This window comes from Ranitomeya variabilis, chromosome 4 (assembly GCF_051348905.1).
Source record: "Ranitomeya variabilis isolate aRanVar5 chromosome 4, aRanVar5.hap1, whole genome shotgun sequence".
NCBI lineage: Eukaryota > Metazoa > Chordata > Amphibia > Anura > Dendrobatidae > Ranitomeya > Ranitomeya variabilis.
Genome location: NC_135235.1, coordinates 211,491,647 through 211,509,483, shown reverse-complemented (window position 1 = coordinate 211,509,483; position 17,837 = coordinate 211,491,647). Strand labels below are relative to the sequence as shown.

The 17,837-nt window shown below is 44.9% G+C and overlaps 1 pseudogene across 1 annotated transcript in view; it reads right to left on the bottom strand.

Moving 5' to 3' along the window:
• Positions 1-1,219: 1,219 nt before the first annotated feature.
• Positions 1,220-17,837, bottom strand: part of LOC143767779 (potassium-transporting ATPase alpha chain 2-like) — a 42,453-nt pseudogene continuing 25,835 nt past the window's right edge. The window contains exons 14-17 of the transcript XR_013213770.1: positions 13,187-13,366; positions 2,909-3,010; positions 2,479-2,570; positions 1,220-1,366 (exon numbers count right to left, since the gene is read on the bottom strand). The product of XR_013213770.1 is annotated as a potassium-transporting ATPase alpha chain 2-like (transcript). The remainder of the gene's footprint in view (positions 1,367-2,478; positions 2,571-2,908; positions 3,011-13,186; positions 13,367-17,837) is intronic.

The window sequence follows — 17,837 nt, the reverse complement described above, 5'->3', positions numbered from 1 at the left end:
GTCTGAAATGTTGACTCTTCTTGCAGGTTAAATTGATATTTGTAAATGGATGACTGGCTAATGTTTACCTCTTGTATCAGCTCCTACAACTTAATGTCTGCTGTCTTTGCAAGACAGTGATGCAGGTTCATTGAACAATGGATGTTTGCTTAACCCCTTAAGGACCAGGGGTATATCCATTTTAACATCTGTTTTTTTGCTCTTCTTCTTCCCAGAGCAAAAACTTTTTTATTTATCTTTCATTGTGGCCATGTCAGGGCTTGTTTTTGCGGTATAAGTTGCACTTTTGAACAACAGGATTGCTTTTACCAAATAGTGTACTGGAAAACGGGGAAAAAATTCAAAGTGCAGTGAAATTGCAAAAAAAGTGCAATTTTACACTTTTTCTTTTTAGGTGTTTTTTTTACCATGTTCACTAAATGCTAAAACTGACCTGCCATTATGATTTTCTAGGGCATTCTGAGTTTGTATGTCAAACATGTATAGGTTATTTTTTATTAAAGTGGTGGAAAAAAAAACAAAGTTTTCTTCAAAAAGTCAACATTTTCCGAAATCCATAGCTTCTCCATTTTTCGTGATTTGGGGCTGGGTGAGGGCTTATTTTTTTGCCAAGCTGCTGTTGTTGTTGCCATTTGAGGATGAATATGAGGTTTTGATTGCCCATTATTGCATTTTAAAGGGAATCTGTCACCGGCCACCACCTTTCAGGGCTGATATACAGCATTTTATAATGCTGTATTTCTGCCCCCAAACCTGACCTGTAAAAGAAGAAATTTTTTTTTATTATACTCACCTGTGCGACGGCCCCGTCTGAGGGGTGTCGCTCTTCTTGGTCCGGCACCTCCCTTCTTGCGTCCCTGCGTCATCCAGTCTCCTCGGCATCGCACTCCTCCGCAGGCAGACTTCTCTGCACTGTTGAGGGCAGAGCAATGTACTCCAGTGCACATGAGTTGGGACTCTTTGACCTTTCCCGACACCTGCGCACTGCAGTACTTTGCTGCCCCATTGCCCTTCAGAAACATAATTCCCTCTTGTAACTTTGTTAGTACGGTAACTTTATATCACATTTTATTACATGTTAATAATGCTAACTCCTGCTCTCTGATCACATTCGTAATTGATTTCTTTATCGACGATACTATAACTATGTGCATGATGTTGATAGTCTTTGTAAAAAAAATTGAATGAAAACAATATATCAGGACTTTTTTTTTAGAAATGTATTTCTATTTACATTATATAACTGTATGCAAATATACAAAATGTACAAAAAAGGAAAGGGGGTCAAAAAAAGTCGGACGATAATTGGGAATCTTCAAGGCAAGTGTGATGGATCTTTAGTAATAAAGCTTTCTATTCACCCAACCTATAAAAAAATGAGTTGAAAATTAATAATCAGACTCATACGTCGTCCTTAGCTGCTTTCTACTGAACTTTAATCATTTACAAGTTGAGACCATCTCCAGTCTCTATCGATAAGAAATAGTCATCTATCAGAGGTCAAAACCATATCCAATCTATATAAGAACTATTTAGCAATTAGAGGCCAAGACTATGTCCGAGTTATATCGAAAGGAAGTAGTCATAAATTAGGGGTCGAGACCATGTCTAATACATATCGATAAGAGCTAGTCATCAATTAGAGGTCTGGATCATGTCCAATCTATATGGATAAGAAATAGTCAACAATTCGAGGTTGAGACCATGTGCAATCTATGAATAGTCATCAATAGGGTGCAGAGGTCATGTTTAGTCTATATTAATAGATAGTAGTAATCAATTAGAGGTTGGGACCATGTCCAATCTATATAAATAAGAACTTGTCCTCAAAGGTTGAGACCATGTCCAATCTTTATCAATAAGAACTAGTCATCAATCAGAGCTCAGGAACAAGTCCAATCTCTATCAATAAGAGCTAATCATAAATTAAAAGTTGAGACCATGTAGTTCAATCTATATTGCAAAATGTAGCTATCTATATTGGTAAGAACTAGTCAACATTTAGAAATTGTGACCATGTGCAATCTATATCTATAAGAATAGTCATCAATTAGAGGTCGAGAAAATATCTAATCTATATCGATAATCACTAGCCATTATTTAGAGGTCAAGAGTCAAAACCATGTCCAACCTAATTCTGTAAGAAAGGCTGGTCGTCGTGAATAGATATGAAAACACATTTAAAGCGTATTTTGACCAAAACCAGGTGTCCATCCAGTGATGAGAATTCACAAGGATGGACAAAATAAGGAGACATACATTTTTTTTAGTAAGCATCGGCTGATGATCTTGGGTAACGATTGTAAATGTCATACATAAGAGCAGATTGTCATTCATGACCTACATGCTGCAATGAGGCCATCAACACCACTTTATCAAGATGTCTAAAGTCAATGTTCTGTGTAGTTCTAGAGACATCATGTATCTGCAGCTGACAACATTAATATTACACTAATCTTTCTTAAAACAAGTACTTACTGCCAGGAAATTTTCTTATGATAAGTCTTCGGAGTTCATCATAAGCGAAGACAAGAAATGAGATCCCGATTCCCACAAACCAGTATTGGATTCTGTGAAAAATAATGGAACAGATATCAAATAATCAATCCAGATTCAGAAAAATAGGGATTTATAAAGTGAGATATGTAAAGGAGACCTAGCCACATCTGGAATTAGGTGGGCTGCACATTAAACTTCTGACTAGACAGATACTTTAATGTCAACATCACAGCTGAAAGGCAGCTTCCAATTCTATAATTTCAGCGCATCAGGGACAACCTGAAGCAGCTTGAGAGTAACTAAACTCTGCTGCAGCATCTTATGGTAACAGGCTGCAGCAGTAGTTGATGATTAGGATAATTTTTGCTCCATGATAGTATCTTCCACTTTTCTATATGCTGATTCTTACCGAAGAGGCATAAAGTGTAAGCCATCATTTAACCCAGGGGTATAACAGACGATTACTCCAATGGCAATTTGTGAGAGTACGCCCAAGAATATGTACTTGTTCCTGCAGAAAAAAAATAAGAAGTGTAAAGTAAGGAAATACCAGGTTGTTATTCTGTCCTGTTATTATGGTGTAGCCCCTCTTACTTCTGTATCATTAATGTCATCAATGTCTTAATCCATTTCTGGATACAAGCTAGTTTTAGAAGTTTCCCCATTTTAATTTAGCTGTGTTGACTTCTCAGTCTACACTTCTTTCTCAGTGACCTTACACCATGGGACTGAGAAGCAACTATACATTTTTCATTTATAGTCATCCTGTCCGGTGTCCTCAGCTTGCTTCTCGTCGCCTCCTCCACTCAGAGTAGCATTCTTTTCCTCCTGCTTCCAAGTTTCCAACTGCAATGTAACATAGTAACAGTTATTAAGGTTGAAGGAAGACTTTAAGTCCATCTAGTTCAACCCATAGCCTAACCTAACATGCCCTAACATGTTGATCCAGAGGAAGGCAAAAAAAAAACCCATGTAGCAAAGAGTAAGCTCCACACTGGGGAAAAAAAATCCTTCCCAACTCCACATACGGCAATCAGACTAGTTCCCTGGATCAACGCCCTATCAAGGAATCTAGTGTATATACCCTGTAACATTATACTTTTCCAGAAAGGTATCCAGTCCCCTCTTAAATTTTAGTAATGAATCACTCATTACAACATCATACGGCAGAGAGTTCCATAGTCTCACTGCTCTTACAGTAAAGAACCCGCGTCTGTTATTATGCTTAAACCTTCTTGCCTCCAGAAGTAGAGGATGCCCCCTTGTCCCTGTCTCAGGTCTATGATTAAAAAGATCATCAGAAAGGTCTTTGTACTGTCCGCTCATATATTTAGAAATAAATGAATGGCTGCACTCAACTGCACTAAAGCAAGGGAATGTGTAATACATGAAATATGAATCGCATAATGGCTTGTGAAATCTATGAAAAAACACATGAGTTGTCTAGCACAAAATTTGGCCAAAAAATGTGAGCCCATCCACCAACGTCAAGGTAATATCATGGATCAGGTGGGTCCCTGACCTGACTTCCTAGTGTGAACACATACCTCTGGCTAATAACATGGTAAAGCCTGCATTTATAGGAAGGTCGGAACCAACTGTGTTTGGATGTAATTAAAATCACAGCATGGTGAAGGGCGGGGTGTTCAAGTCAGAAAAAAAATAGTACATAGCAAATAATGGTAAACTGACTGAACAGCGAACTAGTCTGCACTGGTGCATAACTGGTTATGCACCAGTTCTGACTAGTTCGCTGTTCAGTCAGTTTACCATTATTTGCCCTCATATATTTATACATTAAAATAAGATCACCCCTTAGCCTTCGTTTTTCCAAACTAAACAGCCCCAAGTGTAATAACCTATCTTGGTATTGCAGACCCCCCAGTCCTCTAATAACCTTGGTCACTCTTCTCTGTACCCGCTCTAGTTCAGCTATGTCTTTCTTATACACCGGAGACCAGAACTGTGCACAGTATTCTAAGTGTGGTCGAACTAGTGACTTGTATAGAGGTAAAATTATGTTCTCATGAGCATCTATGCCTCTTTTAATACATCCCATTATTTTATTTGCCTTTGTAGCAGATGCCTGACACTGGCCACTGAATGAGTTTGTCATCCACCCATACTCCCAGGTCTTTTTCATTGACGGTTTTGCCCAGAGTTTTAGAATGAAGCATACAGTTATAAATCTTATTACTTCTATCCATGTGCATGACCTTACCTTTATCCCCATTAAAGCTCATTTGCCATTTATCAGCCCAAGCTTCTAGTTTACATAAATCATCCTGTAATATAAAATTGTCCTCCTCCTGTATTGATTACCCTGCAGAGTTTAGTATCATCTGCAAATATTGAAATTATACTCTGTATGCCCCCTACAAGGTCATTAATAAATATGTTAAAAAGAGGGCCCAATACTGACCCCTGTGATACCCCACTGCTAACCGCGACCCAGTCCAAGTGTGCTCCATTAATAACCACCATTTGTTTCCTATCCCTGAGCCAGCTCTTAACCAACTTACACATATTTTACCCTATCCCCATTATTCTCATTTTATGTATCAACCTTTTGTGTGGCACCATAATAAAAGCTTTTGAAAAGTCCATATACACTACGTTAACTGGGTTCCCTTGGTCCAGTCCGGAACTTACCTCTTCATAGAAATTGATCAGCTTTGTCTGACAGGAATGGTCCCTAGTAAACGCGTGCTGATACTGGGTCATGAGGTTATTCCTCTTATTCCTCTTCAGATACTCCAGTATAGCATCCCTTTGAAAACTCTCCAGGATTTTACCCACAGTAGAGGTTAAGCTTACTGGCCTATAATTTCCGAGTTCAGTTTTTGTCCCCTTTTTGAATATTGGCACCACATTTGCTATACGCCAGTCCTGTGGTACAGACCCTGTTATTATGGAGTCTTTAAAGATTAAAAATAATGGTCTATCAATGACTGTACTTAGTTCGTGCAGTACTCGGGGGTGTATCCCATCCGGGCCTGGAGATTCGTCAATATTAGTGATTTTTAGACGCCGCCGTACTTCCTGCTGGGTTAAGCACTTAATGGGGAATTTTTGTTATCACTGATCATATTGGCTGCCATGGAATTTTCTTGTGTAAATACTGATGACAAAAGTAATTTAGCATATTGGCTTTTTCCTCATCCACCATTTCCCCCAGACTATTTTTAAGGGGGCCAACACTATCATTTTTTAGTTTCTTACTATTTACGTAGTTAAAGAATATTTTGGGATTATTTTTACTCTCTCTGGCAATCAGTCTCTCTGTCTCAATTTTTGCTGCCTTGATTTGCTTTTTACAGAATTTATTTAATTTTCTGTATTTATTTAATGCCTCATCACTACCTACTTGCTTTAATCCTCTAAATGCTTTCTTTTTGTCACTTATTGCGCCCCTTACAGCTCTATTTAGCCATATTGGTTTCGTCCTATTTCTAGCATGTTTATTCCCATACGGTATATACTGTGCACAGGTCCTATCCAGGATGCTAATAAACGTCTACCATTTTCTTTGTGTATTTTTATGTCTCAGGATATCGTCCCAGTTAATTGCACCAAGATCATCTCTCATCCGTTGGAAACTTGCCCTCCTGAAGTTTAGTGTCCTTGTCACCCCTCTACTACAGATCTTAATAAAGGATACATGAAAACTTATTATTTTGTGATCACTATTCCCCAAGTGACCCCCAACCCTTATATTTGCTATGCGGTCTGGCCTGTTGGTTAATATTAGGTCTAGCAGTGCCCCCCTTCTTGTTGGGTCCTGAACCAGTTGTGAAAGGTAATTGTCTCTCATAGTTATCAAAAACCGATTACCTTTGCTGGAACTGCAGGTTTCTGTTCCCCAATCTATTTCAGGGTAGTTGAAGTCCCCCATAATAATGACTTCTCCTTGAGTCGCAGCTTCATCTATTTGCTTTGAGGATGTCTCCGTTGCTTCCATTATTTTTGGAGATTTATAACAAACCCCTATCAGTAATTTATTATTTTTCCCCCTCCCCTTATCTCCACCCACAGGGACTCTACATTTTCATTAAATTCACCTATATTATCACGCTGGATGGGTTTTAAGGACGATTTTACATACAGACACACCCCTCCCCCTCGCTTATCTGTACGGTCATTTCTGAAAAGGCTATAGCCCTGCAAGTTAACAGCCCAGTCATGGCTCTCATCCAGCCACATTTTAGATATCCCCACCATGTCATAATTATGCTCCAACAACATTAATTCTAATTTGTCCATTTTGTTGGCAAGGCTTCTGGCATTAGTATACATACACTTTATGTATCTCTCTGTACCTCTATTCTTTCTTAAATTATTAATTGATCTAACCCCACCCCCCATGCCACCCCCACCCCCAACTTCCTTATTTGTGCCCAGGTCTCTATCTGCACTATCTTCCCCTCCTATAAAATGAATACCCTCTCCCCCAAATCCCTAGTTTAAACACTCCTCCAACCTTCTAACCATTTTCTCCCACAGCACAGCTGCACCTTCCCCATTGAGGTGCAGCCTGTCCCTGTCGTAGAGCCTGTAGCCAACTGAGAAGTCGGCCCAATTCTGCAGGAACCCAAACCCCTCCTTCCTACACCAATTCTTCAGCCACTTATTAACCTCCCTAATCTCCCGTTGCCTCTCTGGGGTGGCACGTGGTACAGGCAGTATTTCGGAAAATACCACCTTGGAGGTCCTTGCTTGCAGCCTATTTCCCTGAAATCATCTTTAAGGACCTTCCACCTACCTCTAACTTTGTCATTTGTGTCAATGTGCACCATGACCGCTGGGTCCTCACCAGCCCCTCCCAGTAATCTGTCCACCCAATCAGCGATGTGTCGGACTCGAGCACCAGGTAGGCAGCACACCGTTCGACGATCCCTGTCTTTGTGACAGATTGCCCTATCTGTTCCCCTAATAATTGAGTCCCCCACTACCAGCACCTGTCTGGCCTGCCCTGCTCTCCTGTTTACCTCCTTACTGTAGCAGTCACTCCTCTGGCTTTCAGATGACATGCCTGGCTGCAGCAGTGCTACCCCTGTACTGGCACCCTCTCATCTGCCAACTTAGCAAACTTATTGGGGTGTGCCAGATCAGGACTAACCTCCCTGGCACTCTTCCCTCTACCCGGCCTTCTAACTGTCACCCAGCTTGCTGCTCCACTGTCCTGCAGCTCCATCCTACCATCCCCCCTCATCTATCCCATTGAGCATCTGCTCAGTGAACAGAAGACTCCTTTCCATATTGTCTATGGATCTCAGTGTTGCCAGCTGCACATTTAGATCCAGAATCTGGGCTTCCAAATGCACAACGTGCTCACATCTCGCACAGCAGTATGCACCCTCGACCGGCTGATCAAGGACTGCATATGTAGCGCCCCCACTGCCGCAGGGCCGAGGGGTACCCGGTACCGGGCCTATGAGTCTCTGCTCTGGGGTTGTCACGGTGGCTAGGCCCGGTCCGTGACCCTGCTGAGGGGCGTACAGTGAATGATAGTTGCGGATGGTGGTGGTGGTGCGGTGCAGTAAATAACGAGGACACCAGGTTGCAGTCTCTTTACCTCTTTACTGAAGGTCTCTGGGTCCTCAGTCCGGAATACGGTTCACCAGGCTGCGCAAGTCCGGCTGGTCCAATAGCACCTCCAGAGTTCTCCTTGCAGGTGGAAATCTGTGCCTACCTGCTAGCGCTACGTGTTGTGGTCCTCCCCTGCTTTGCTTACGGAAAGTCCCCACAACTGTTGTGTCTGTTTCTTAAGTTCCCTCACAACTCGATTAGATGATGTTCTGCTAATCTTCCGTCCCTCCCTGATGTTACGGTTAGGACGGCACCCGTATGACGGGTAGGCTCGGAGCTCTTCCGGGACCCTAGAGTCGCCCCTCTCCACAAGTTGCCCCCCAAGACTGCATAGGTGATTTAGGTGAGACAGCCCGCCTGTGACTGACTGTCCTGCCGTTGGTTTGAAGTATTGCCTGAAGCTGAATATAGTAATACTTCCTCGGCGTTCCGGCCGCCGGTTGTGCGCCTCAGTAGGATGTTGCCTCGGTCTTACAGCACGACTCCTACTGGTATTCTCCTTCTTGCTTTGATCTCGTTTCTCACTCAGCACAATATATCTCGCTTCTGTTCCTTTCTTAGGGCACCGCCGCTATGCTGAGCAGGCACGGTCCCGTGACATTCCTTCTTGTAGCCAGGCCTCTGTCAGGGACCCAAACCTGACAGGGACCCTACCAAATCTTCCCCCACAACACCCTCTGCCACCAGGTGTTGTCTGGTCCAACCCAGTCAGCTTTCTGAACTAACTTCCTGCCTGACCCCCAGTTTACCCACAGTGGTGAGGAGTGGCCTAATAAATAGCACCCTTAGCTCCCCCTGGAGGCCCGACTGTGAAATGTATTGGTGTATGTGATACCTGGTCAGATGAACTCCTTCAGTGCCATCAGACGTACCATAGCCCCCCTTAGCGGCGGAGCCACAGTACTGCAACGACCAGGACTCTGGGGCGCTGCACTCCCCCCCGGTTGAATCCAGTACTCCGGGACTGGGAAGAAAACAACAATACATGTCAGCAAAAAGACATACAATTTTTGTGAGTGCAATAACAATAAGCATACTTGAACAGAGCTTCCCTTTATGGGAGGTGAGGACACTTAAACGTTACAAACATGGTTAAATACTTTTAAATAACTTTTCTTACCCAACCGGGTATTCTACTAAGTGCAAATTTTTGAACATTAATTCAACATTGCCTTTAAGGATGTACACTCTAAATCCACTAAAGACCTTCTTATAACACATTATAAGGCTTGAGCAACTGTGCTACATTCTCCTACTTTACATCTGCAGGACCGCCTGTCCTAACGGCTCCAGACCTACTGCCTCTCCTTTCTATCACAGGACCGCTCCTTTCAGCCCGAGCCTTCTGTCCTTCCCCTACTATACACAGTATAGAACATGTTTTTCTTTCAGTTTGAGATCACTGAGCCATCTCTATATGGCTCCTAAGAGGACTCACCACTAACCCCTACGGGTTTTAGCAGCATAGCGGAAAAACAATGAACTATTTACAATCATTAAAGCATTCTTGCTTACTCAAACCACTCAGGAGGCAGCACCGGCGGAGGCAACCCCCTTGGGTATTGCGAGCCGCCCGGTACTGCATAAGGGGGTCTGTTGTCCCATCTGGGGGTCTGTGTACCCACAGTCTTCAGCTCTGGAGCAGCACGGGCATCACCCACCGGTAGAGGTGCCTCCTTGGCGACGAGGGTGGTGGAGGTGACAATGCTGCTTGTCGTGGTCTTGACCATACTGCACGTGGGGGTGTCCTCGGTGATCCTGGCAATGACCATGGGCTGACCACAAGGGGACTCCTTTGCTACAGGGGTTAGCTTCACTGGCACCTTAACCAGGGATATCACAGGGTTCTGCCTCTTGCGGACATTCAGGGCAAACCACCCTTTTTCCCCAAAGTGCCTGGTGTACGAGACTTCATCCCCCGGGTAGAGATCCCGGTCTGGGTGGCCCTCTCTGAGGTGCGACTCGACATCCCTTCGGTTTACAAACACCTCAGCATACAGGCCCGGCTCTTTAATGAAGCCCCAGCCTCCGCGGAGCTTGAAGGTGGTGATGATGCCCTGCCTGCGCGGGGCCTGGTGAGCGGTGGGGTCCTTGCGGGCCCGGTCCTTGACCGCCAGGTCTTTCTGATGGTAGGCCTCCAGCCCGGCCTGGTACTCCTTTTCTCTCTCCTTCCACTGCTGTTCCAGCTGGGCCTGGTATTCTTCCCAGCTCAGAGCCTGCACCATCTCCCCTTCCCGTGTCTTCACCCCGGGGAACCCCATGAGGTTGGATCCTGGGTTCACCCAGCGGCAGACCGTGCGTTCCGCATGGGTCTCACACAACAAGGTGGTTGGCGCGATCGGGGCCTTCAGGCGGTGTTCCATGCCCGTGGCCTCCTCCCATGGTAACAGGCGTTGGAGTCTATGGGTCCCAGGGAGAGGGGGTGCCGCAACGGGGCCTATTAACAAGTCTTCCGCCAGCGGGACAGGGTCGACGGACTCACCAGCTGATGCAGGTTTCTCCTCCGCGGCGGGTTCCGCTAACGGTGTCGGCGAGGGCTTCAGCAACCACTCCGGCAGCGGTACAGGATCCGATGTCAGAGGACTTCCTTCCGGCGCTACCTGGTGCGGAGCCTGGGCCCCCGTGTTCAGCTGAAGGAGCTGGTGAATCAGGTCTCCCATCTCAGCCTGCAAAAGATCAGCGTTGTCTGTGGAGTAGTGGCTGCGGTACTCGTCCGGGTAGTTGGGGGAGACTCCTGCTTCCACCCCACATTCGGGTTCCGAGCTGCTGGCCATGGCGTCCTCCACGTGAGTCGCTTCCTGGTTCTTTTCCCACTCTCTCCTTCGTGGGCGGTTTCGCTTTCTCTGTTTACGCCCACCGTTGAGAATCAGGAGGCGGATCTCTGCTGCTGACGGACACGTCCTCACGGTGCAGAAATATTTAGACTGGGCGGCCATTGTCGTTCGCGCTCTCCAGCTTGTCTACGCCCACTCCACGCCCCTCTTCTTCTCCTGCGCTCCAATCAGCGCTGTAATGGCGGCGGATTTTGGCGGTAAATGGGGCAGCACAGTCCTTGCAATAAAGTACAGTCCAAGCACAATAAATCACAGTTCCAAGGCACACATGACCTGATTCTTCAGGCTTAAGTAGATCCTGTTCGTGACGCCAAGTTGTAGCGCCCCCACTGCCGCAGGGCCGAGGGGTACCCGATACCGGGCCTATGAGTCTCTGCTCTGGGGTTGTCACGGTGGCTAGGCCCAGTCCGTGACCCTGCTGAGGGGCGTACAGTGAATGATAGTTGCGGATGGTGGTGGTGGTGCGGTGCAGTAAATAATGAGGACACCAGGTTGCAGGCTCTTTACCTCTTTACTGAAGGTCTCTGGGTCCTCAGTCCGGAATACGGTCCACCAGGCTGCGCAAGTCCGGCCGGTCCAATAGCACCTCCAGAGTTCTCCTTGCAGGTGGAAATCTGTGCCTACCTGCTAGCGCTACGTGTTGTGGTCCTCCCCTGCTGTGCTTACGGAAAGTCCCCACAACTGTTGTGTCTGTTTCTTAAGTTCCCTCACAACTCGAATAGATGATGTTCTGCTAATCTTCCGTCCCTCCCTGATGTTACGGTTAGGACGGCACCCGTATGACGGGTAGGCTCGGAGCTCTTCCGGGACCCTAGAGTCGCCCCTCTCCACAAGTTGCCCCCCAAGACTGCATAGGTGATTTAGGTGAGACAGCCCGCCTGTGACTGACTGTCCTGCCGTTGGTTTGAAGTATTGCCTGAAGCTGAATATAGTAATACTTCCTCAGCGTTCCGGCCGCCGGTTGTGCGCCTCAGTAGGATGTTGCCTCGGTCTTACAGCACGACTCCTACTGGTATTCTCCTTCTTGCTTTGATCTCGTTTCTCACTCAGCACAATATATCTCGCTTCTGTTCCTTTCTTAGGGCACCGCCGCTATGCTGAGCAGGCACGGTCCCGTGACGTTCCTTCTTGTAGCCAGGCCTCTGTCAGGGTCCCAAACCTGACAGGGACCCTACCGAATCTTCCCCCACAACACCCTCTGCCACCAGGTGTTGTCTGGTCCAAACCAGTCAGCTTTCTGAACTAAATTCCTGCCTGACCCCCAGTTTACCCACAGTGGTGAGGAGTGGCCTAATAAATAGCACCCTTAGCTCCCCCTGGAGGCCCGACTGTGAAATGTATTGGTGTATGTGATACCTGGTCAGATGAACTCCTTCAGTGCCATCAGACGTACCATAGCCCCCCTTAGCGGCGGAGCCACAGTACTGCAACGACCAGGACTCTGGGGCGCTGCACATACATGTGGCAAGATGTGCATTGGATGGCATTAACAATAGTGGAGCACATTTCCTAATAGGGATTGCACCATACAGAAATGTTAAATAAAAATAAATACAAAGTATTAATAAAATACAGACAGCAATTCAGTAATTCCTCCCTTGGAAACTCCCTGAATCCAAAGTCACTGAATCACAAGTCACACTTACTGCCGTTCACACTTACGCTCAGGTCACACTCAGCTCATTTACACGCACTAAGCTGAAGATTTAAAGAGATTTTTTTTTTCTTTTTCCCCTCAGCAGCAATCCTTGCTGTTCAATGCACTTCCAAAAGGGGGAAATGCATGGGGAATGCAGTGCCAAGTCTAGACTGTGCCTCTACTGCCTTTCCTATCCTAGAGCATAGGAGAGGCAGAAATGGAGTGGTTTAGATCAGGGGCTGACAGACTGTTTGGAAACTTGTTCAGCTGCACAGGGGCCTAAGACATAAAGGGACCCACTTACACCTGCAAAGCAGCAGGCAGCTTCAGTTACTAACACATAAGGGGTCTGTGTATTGTTTTTGCACAGGAATCTTCGTCTATCTATGGCCACCACTGGTTTAGACTTAGCACTGCACTCCCCATGCCACTGAGGCAGCTATCTTGAAAGCAGGATGATTAGGCAAATGGAGGGCACCAGGTAGGGTGACTGTACATGAGAAACATATAGATAATATTCAATCCCAGGATGAAGTATCTGTTTAAACATATTTATAAATGGACGTAACTTGGCATTGTAGTGTAAAAATTCACGCACTGTACACAACCCTAATCTGTCACTCACTTGAAGAACCTAGGAGTAAGCAGGGTGTTCCTTCTTGATTTTTGGATTATTGCGTTCATCATCTGGCAGATCACAATGCCGATACAGAAAGCAGAGTAGCAGAACCACTCCTGGTTGAGACGCTGGACGTAGGTCAACAAAACAGAGATGAGATCGTACAGGTTAGTTTTTGTAAGACAATAATGTTTTCAAGATTACTAATGTAATGTTCTGAAGCCAGATATTATAACCTGTACTGGGCGCAAATCAATAAGTAATGGTTTAAAAATGGCACCCTTTAAATTAGCAAGGTCTAGTTTACGTGACTGTGCAACATCAAGTGCCGATGAATTGAACCAAAGAGTTTGGAGATGGAGAATAAAACAAATATTTCTAATAAAAAGGGGCAGATTGTGTCTCTTGCTGAAACGGTAAAGAATAGGAAAAGGCAAATACTGTGGCAAACCTTAAATGGGGTTTCTTCACAAAATTGATAATTGGACATATATTAGAAAATAAAGTTAGACATTTAGGCAAAATGTGGGCATTATGTTGTATTTGTCTCAAGAGATAATCACATTTCTTTTTTTTGTGTGAAAAATGGTAATATCACTGGAGTTACTGACCAACCTTTGGCTAGCTTTCCAACACCTAATTTACTGCCATACAGGCAATTGTAGAATTTTGGTGGAAATCCACTTTAATAAAGGTCCAGATACCTTGTATTAGTGTCTTGCATGCAGGGTAAAAGTTCAAATTATTGCCCTGAGGATATAAAGGTAGCTTAATTGTGACTCCTGACAGATTACCAAAGGCACATAATCCATCAGGATGACCCCAATGACAGCCTTACTAAATAGGAGCAATTTGAGAGCCATCGACAAATTATAGCTTTCGTAAAGCAAGTAACTATTTCTACCACACTTCAGTTTTCCACAAGTATATAGTTTAACCATAATAGGTCACTTGATATACCCATTCCTGGCCATGACTGTCCTCCAGCTCATTCTTGGACTCCCAGTCGACTGGGAAGACAAAACCAATTACTCTAGCTGGTAGGAAACCTTGTTGAGCCAACAAAGTGAAATAGTTCACAGACCCATTAAATGCTTCTATTCCAGCTGTGGGGCACATAATATCCAAATGAGTAAACTTCCTGGTATGGGTCTTTTTTTTGCTGTGCAACCATTTAAGATAATAAAAAATCAATTTTTTTTAGGCTGGTTTCACACTTGCGTTTTGATCTGCAGCGTTTTAAAAAAACCGCAGGTAGTGAAAAAACGCATGTACGCGCATGCAAACGCTGCGTTTTTTAGACGCATGCGTTTTTGCATGCAGAAAAAAAAACGCGGCGTTTTGACGCGTTTACATGCTTTTTTTCTGCGTTTGCATTTTTGAAACGCATGCTGAGAAGTGTGTGACAGCTGCCAATCATCAAAATCAACTAGAAAACCCACTATTAATAGAATTGGTTAGGGTTAGGATCCCTAGGGTTAGGGATAGCTTTTTATTAGAAGAATGTCCTGGTCACCAGGTCACTGATAAGCCACCCCCCACCATCAAAGTGATAAAGGGATCCAAACCCTAACCCTACCCCTAACCATAACCCTAGGGATCCAAACCCTACCCCTAACCCTAACCCTACCCCTAACCCTAACCCTAACCATAACCCTTGTGATCCTATCCCTTACCCTAACCCTACCCCTAACCCTAACAATAACCCTTGGGATCCTAACCCTACCCCTAACCCTAACCATAACCCTAGGGATCCTAACCCTAACCCTAAGGGTTAGGATCCTAACCCTAAGGGTTAGGGTTAGGATGGTTAGGGTTAGGATTCCTAGGGTTACTAGGGATCCTAACCCTAACCGTTACCCTAGGGATCCTAACCCTACCCCTAACCCTAATCATAACCATTGGGATCCTAACCCTACCCCTAACCCTAACCATAACCATACGGATCCTAACCTTAACCCTAAGGGTTAGGGTTAGGATCCCTAGGGTTAGGGTTAGGATTCCTAGGGTTACTAGGGATCCTAACCCTAACCCTAACCGTTACCCTAGGGACCCTAACCCTAACCCTAAGGGTTAGGGTTAGGATCCCTAGGGTTAGGGTTAGGGTTAGGATCCCTAGGGTTACTAAGGATCCTAACCTTAGGGTTAGGGTTAGGGTTAGGATCCCTAGTAACCCAAGGGTTAGGGTTAGGGTTAGGGTTTTCTTGTTTTTTGGGGGGTTTTCTTGTGTTTTTCTATAGAAACGCATGCAAACGCATGTGCTTAAAAACGCATGCGTTTACATAGACAGCAATACATTTTTTGCCGCGAATAAACGCATGCGTTTTTTGCGGCAAAAAAAGCCGCTAGAAATTACTACAGGTTGCATTTCTGCAACTAAACGCACGCGTCAAAAAACGCATGCGTTGCCGAAAACGCGTCAAAACGCATGCTAAAAAACGCATGCGTTTTTAATTTTAAGAATAGAAAAAAAACGCATGCGTTTTTTAGCGCTAAAACGCTGCAGATCAAAACGCAAGTGTGAAATCAGCCTAGAAAATAGGTAAAAATAGGTAAGATTTTTTATGTGCAAGTAGGAATATGACAGGAGCTGCATGTTCACCAGTCGGTCTTTGCATGGGTTATGTGGCTTTCTGTGCATATCATTTTCAGCTTTCTCATACGCTAAAGCTATGGAAGGGATCTGAAGGAGTCAAATAAAATTGAGGTCGTTAGGAAAAGTGCCAAACTTTGAGTAAGTTATTTATCCTTAGGTCAAAAAGATGACGCCTTGCTATTTACAAATGTTTCTTTCCAATGAGGTCACCTCCACAGAGACTTGTACGTCAAATGTATAAATGTGAGATAAACACACATATGTTCCACAAAGTCAACTTGCAATGTTGGTGTTACCTGTCCTGCTGTCCTGCCGCCGCTCCTCTGCGCTCTTCTTAGAGTTCATACTCTGCTCTGCCCTGGTCTCTCGCACACTACCTGATGCGCGCTCTGCCCTGGTCTCCTTCACACTACCCGGTGTGTGCTCTACTTCACTCTGGACTCCTGTGTATTTCCCAGAGTGCAGTCTGTGCCATCTTGGTTTCTCTGTCTTCTACGAGCCGGTCCCTGGTACTAGCTATTGCGGTATACCTTCCCCCCCCGGGCCTGCTCCTAACGCTCCCTGTATAGGGGGTGGTTTCATCTGGTCTGCTCGCCCGGGATCGGTCGGCCCTGCAATCCAGTGGATCCACTCTAGGAACAGTGACAGTTGGTTCCCAATTCTATGAAGAGGATGGTTATGGTCCCAAGGGGCAACTGATGATCATGCAGACCATAAAAGTAATCATCTCCATAATGCTCTTGGTCACTGTGTATGAAATGGACTTTTACAGGTTTTCAAATACCAAGCTTCCTGCAGGAAAATCACATTCTTGAGTGATTGGGAAAATAACAGGAGTTAGAAAAAGTTTGAAAAATGTATCGGGGGGGGAAATCAGTGATTTAGAAGATCAATTTCTACTCCTTCTTCTCAGAAACGTATGATCTTGCTGTAAGGCAACAGGAGCTCTCTCCTCTGCAAGATTTGTTCAAGACTGTTTTGGATAATGGAGCAGAGGATTCCTCCTTAGAGCATATTAGCTTAAGCTTTATATCTACTTTTTTACCTTTTTTGGATCAATATGGGAAGCAAATTTTTGAAATGTACCACTTCCCAATCCCTTTTGTTTTACATTCTCCCCTATGCTCTGGTTCAACATGATGATGAATATAGCTTAATAAATTGGTTTTAAACCAAGAAGTACATTTAAGGCACAAATCGCAAAAATAAAGGATCTTTCTAGAGCTACTCAAGCGATTGACAAGTTTACATTCCCAAAGTGACCATCTCACCTTCTTCCACTCCGGTCACAATAGAAGCAAAGTTATCATCCAGAAGAATCATGTCGGCGGTAGGGTTGAGCGAAACGGATCGTTCATTTTCATAAGTCGCCGACTTTTGGCAAAGTCGGCGTCTCATGAAACCCGACCCGATCCCTGTGTGGGGTCGGCCATGCGGTACGCGATCTTGGCGCCAAAGTTGCGTTTCGTATGACGCGTTTAGCTCCATTTTTTCAGCCAATGAAGGAGTGTGGGCAGAGTGATGACATAGGGGTTAGGGGCGTGCACGGCTATCATCATTTTATCGCTTGTGCGCAGTAGGGATTTGCAATGTGTAACACGAGATTTTCTGTGCTGGGACGGAGGAGAGAGAGAGAGAGAGAGAGGAAAAAAAAAAAAATCAATCCCCATTGACGTGCATAGGGTTTCGTGTTCCGGACGATCCTCGACTCTTCGCAGTAATCGGCCGATTTCGCCCGACTCGACTTTTCAAAAAGTCGGGTTTCGCGAAACATGACTCGACCCTAAAAAAGTCAAAGTCGCTCAACCCTAGTCGGCGGCATGTTTAGCAGCATCAGAACCAGCAATTCCCATCGCAACACCAATATCTGCTTTCTTCAATGCAGGGGAGTCATTAACACCAACCCCAGTCAATGTTACCCTGAATATAATAAGTTCTGGTTACACACATTCTTAAGCATCAATTTTTTTTATCTTTAAAAAAAACTGTGATGTAACTTACCAATCTCTGACAACCTTTGACAATGAGATGTTATTGTTGGGGTGAGGTCCAGCCAAACAC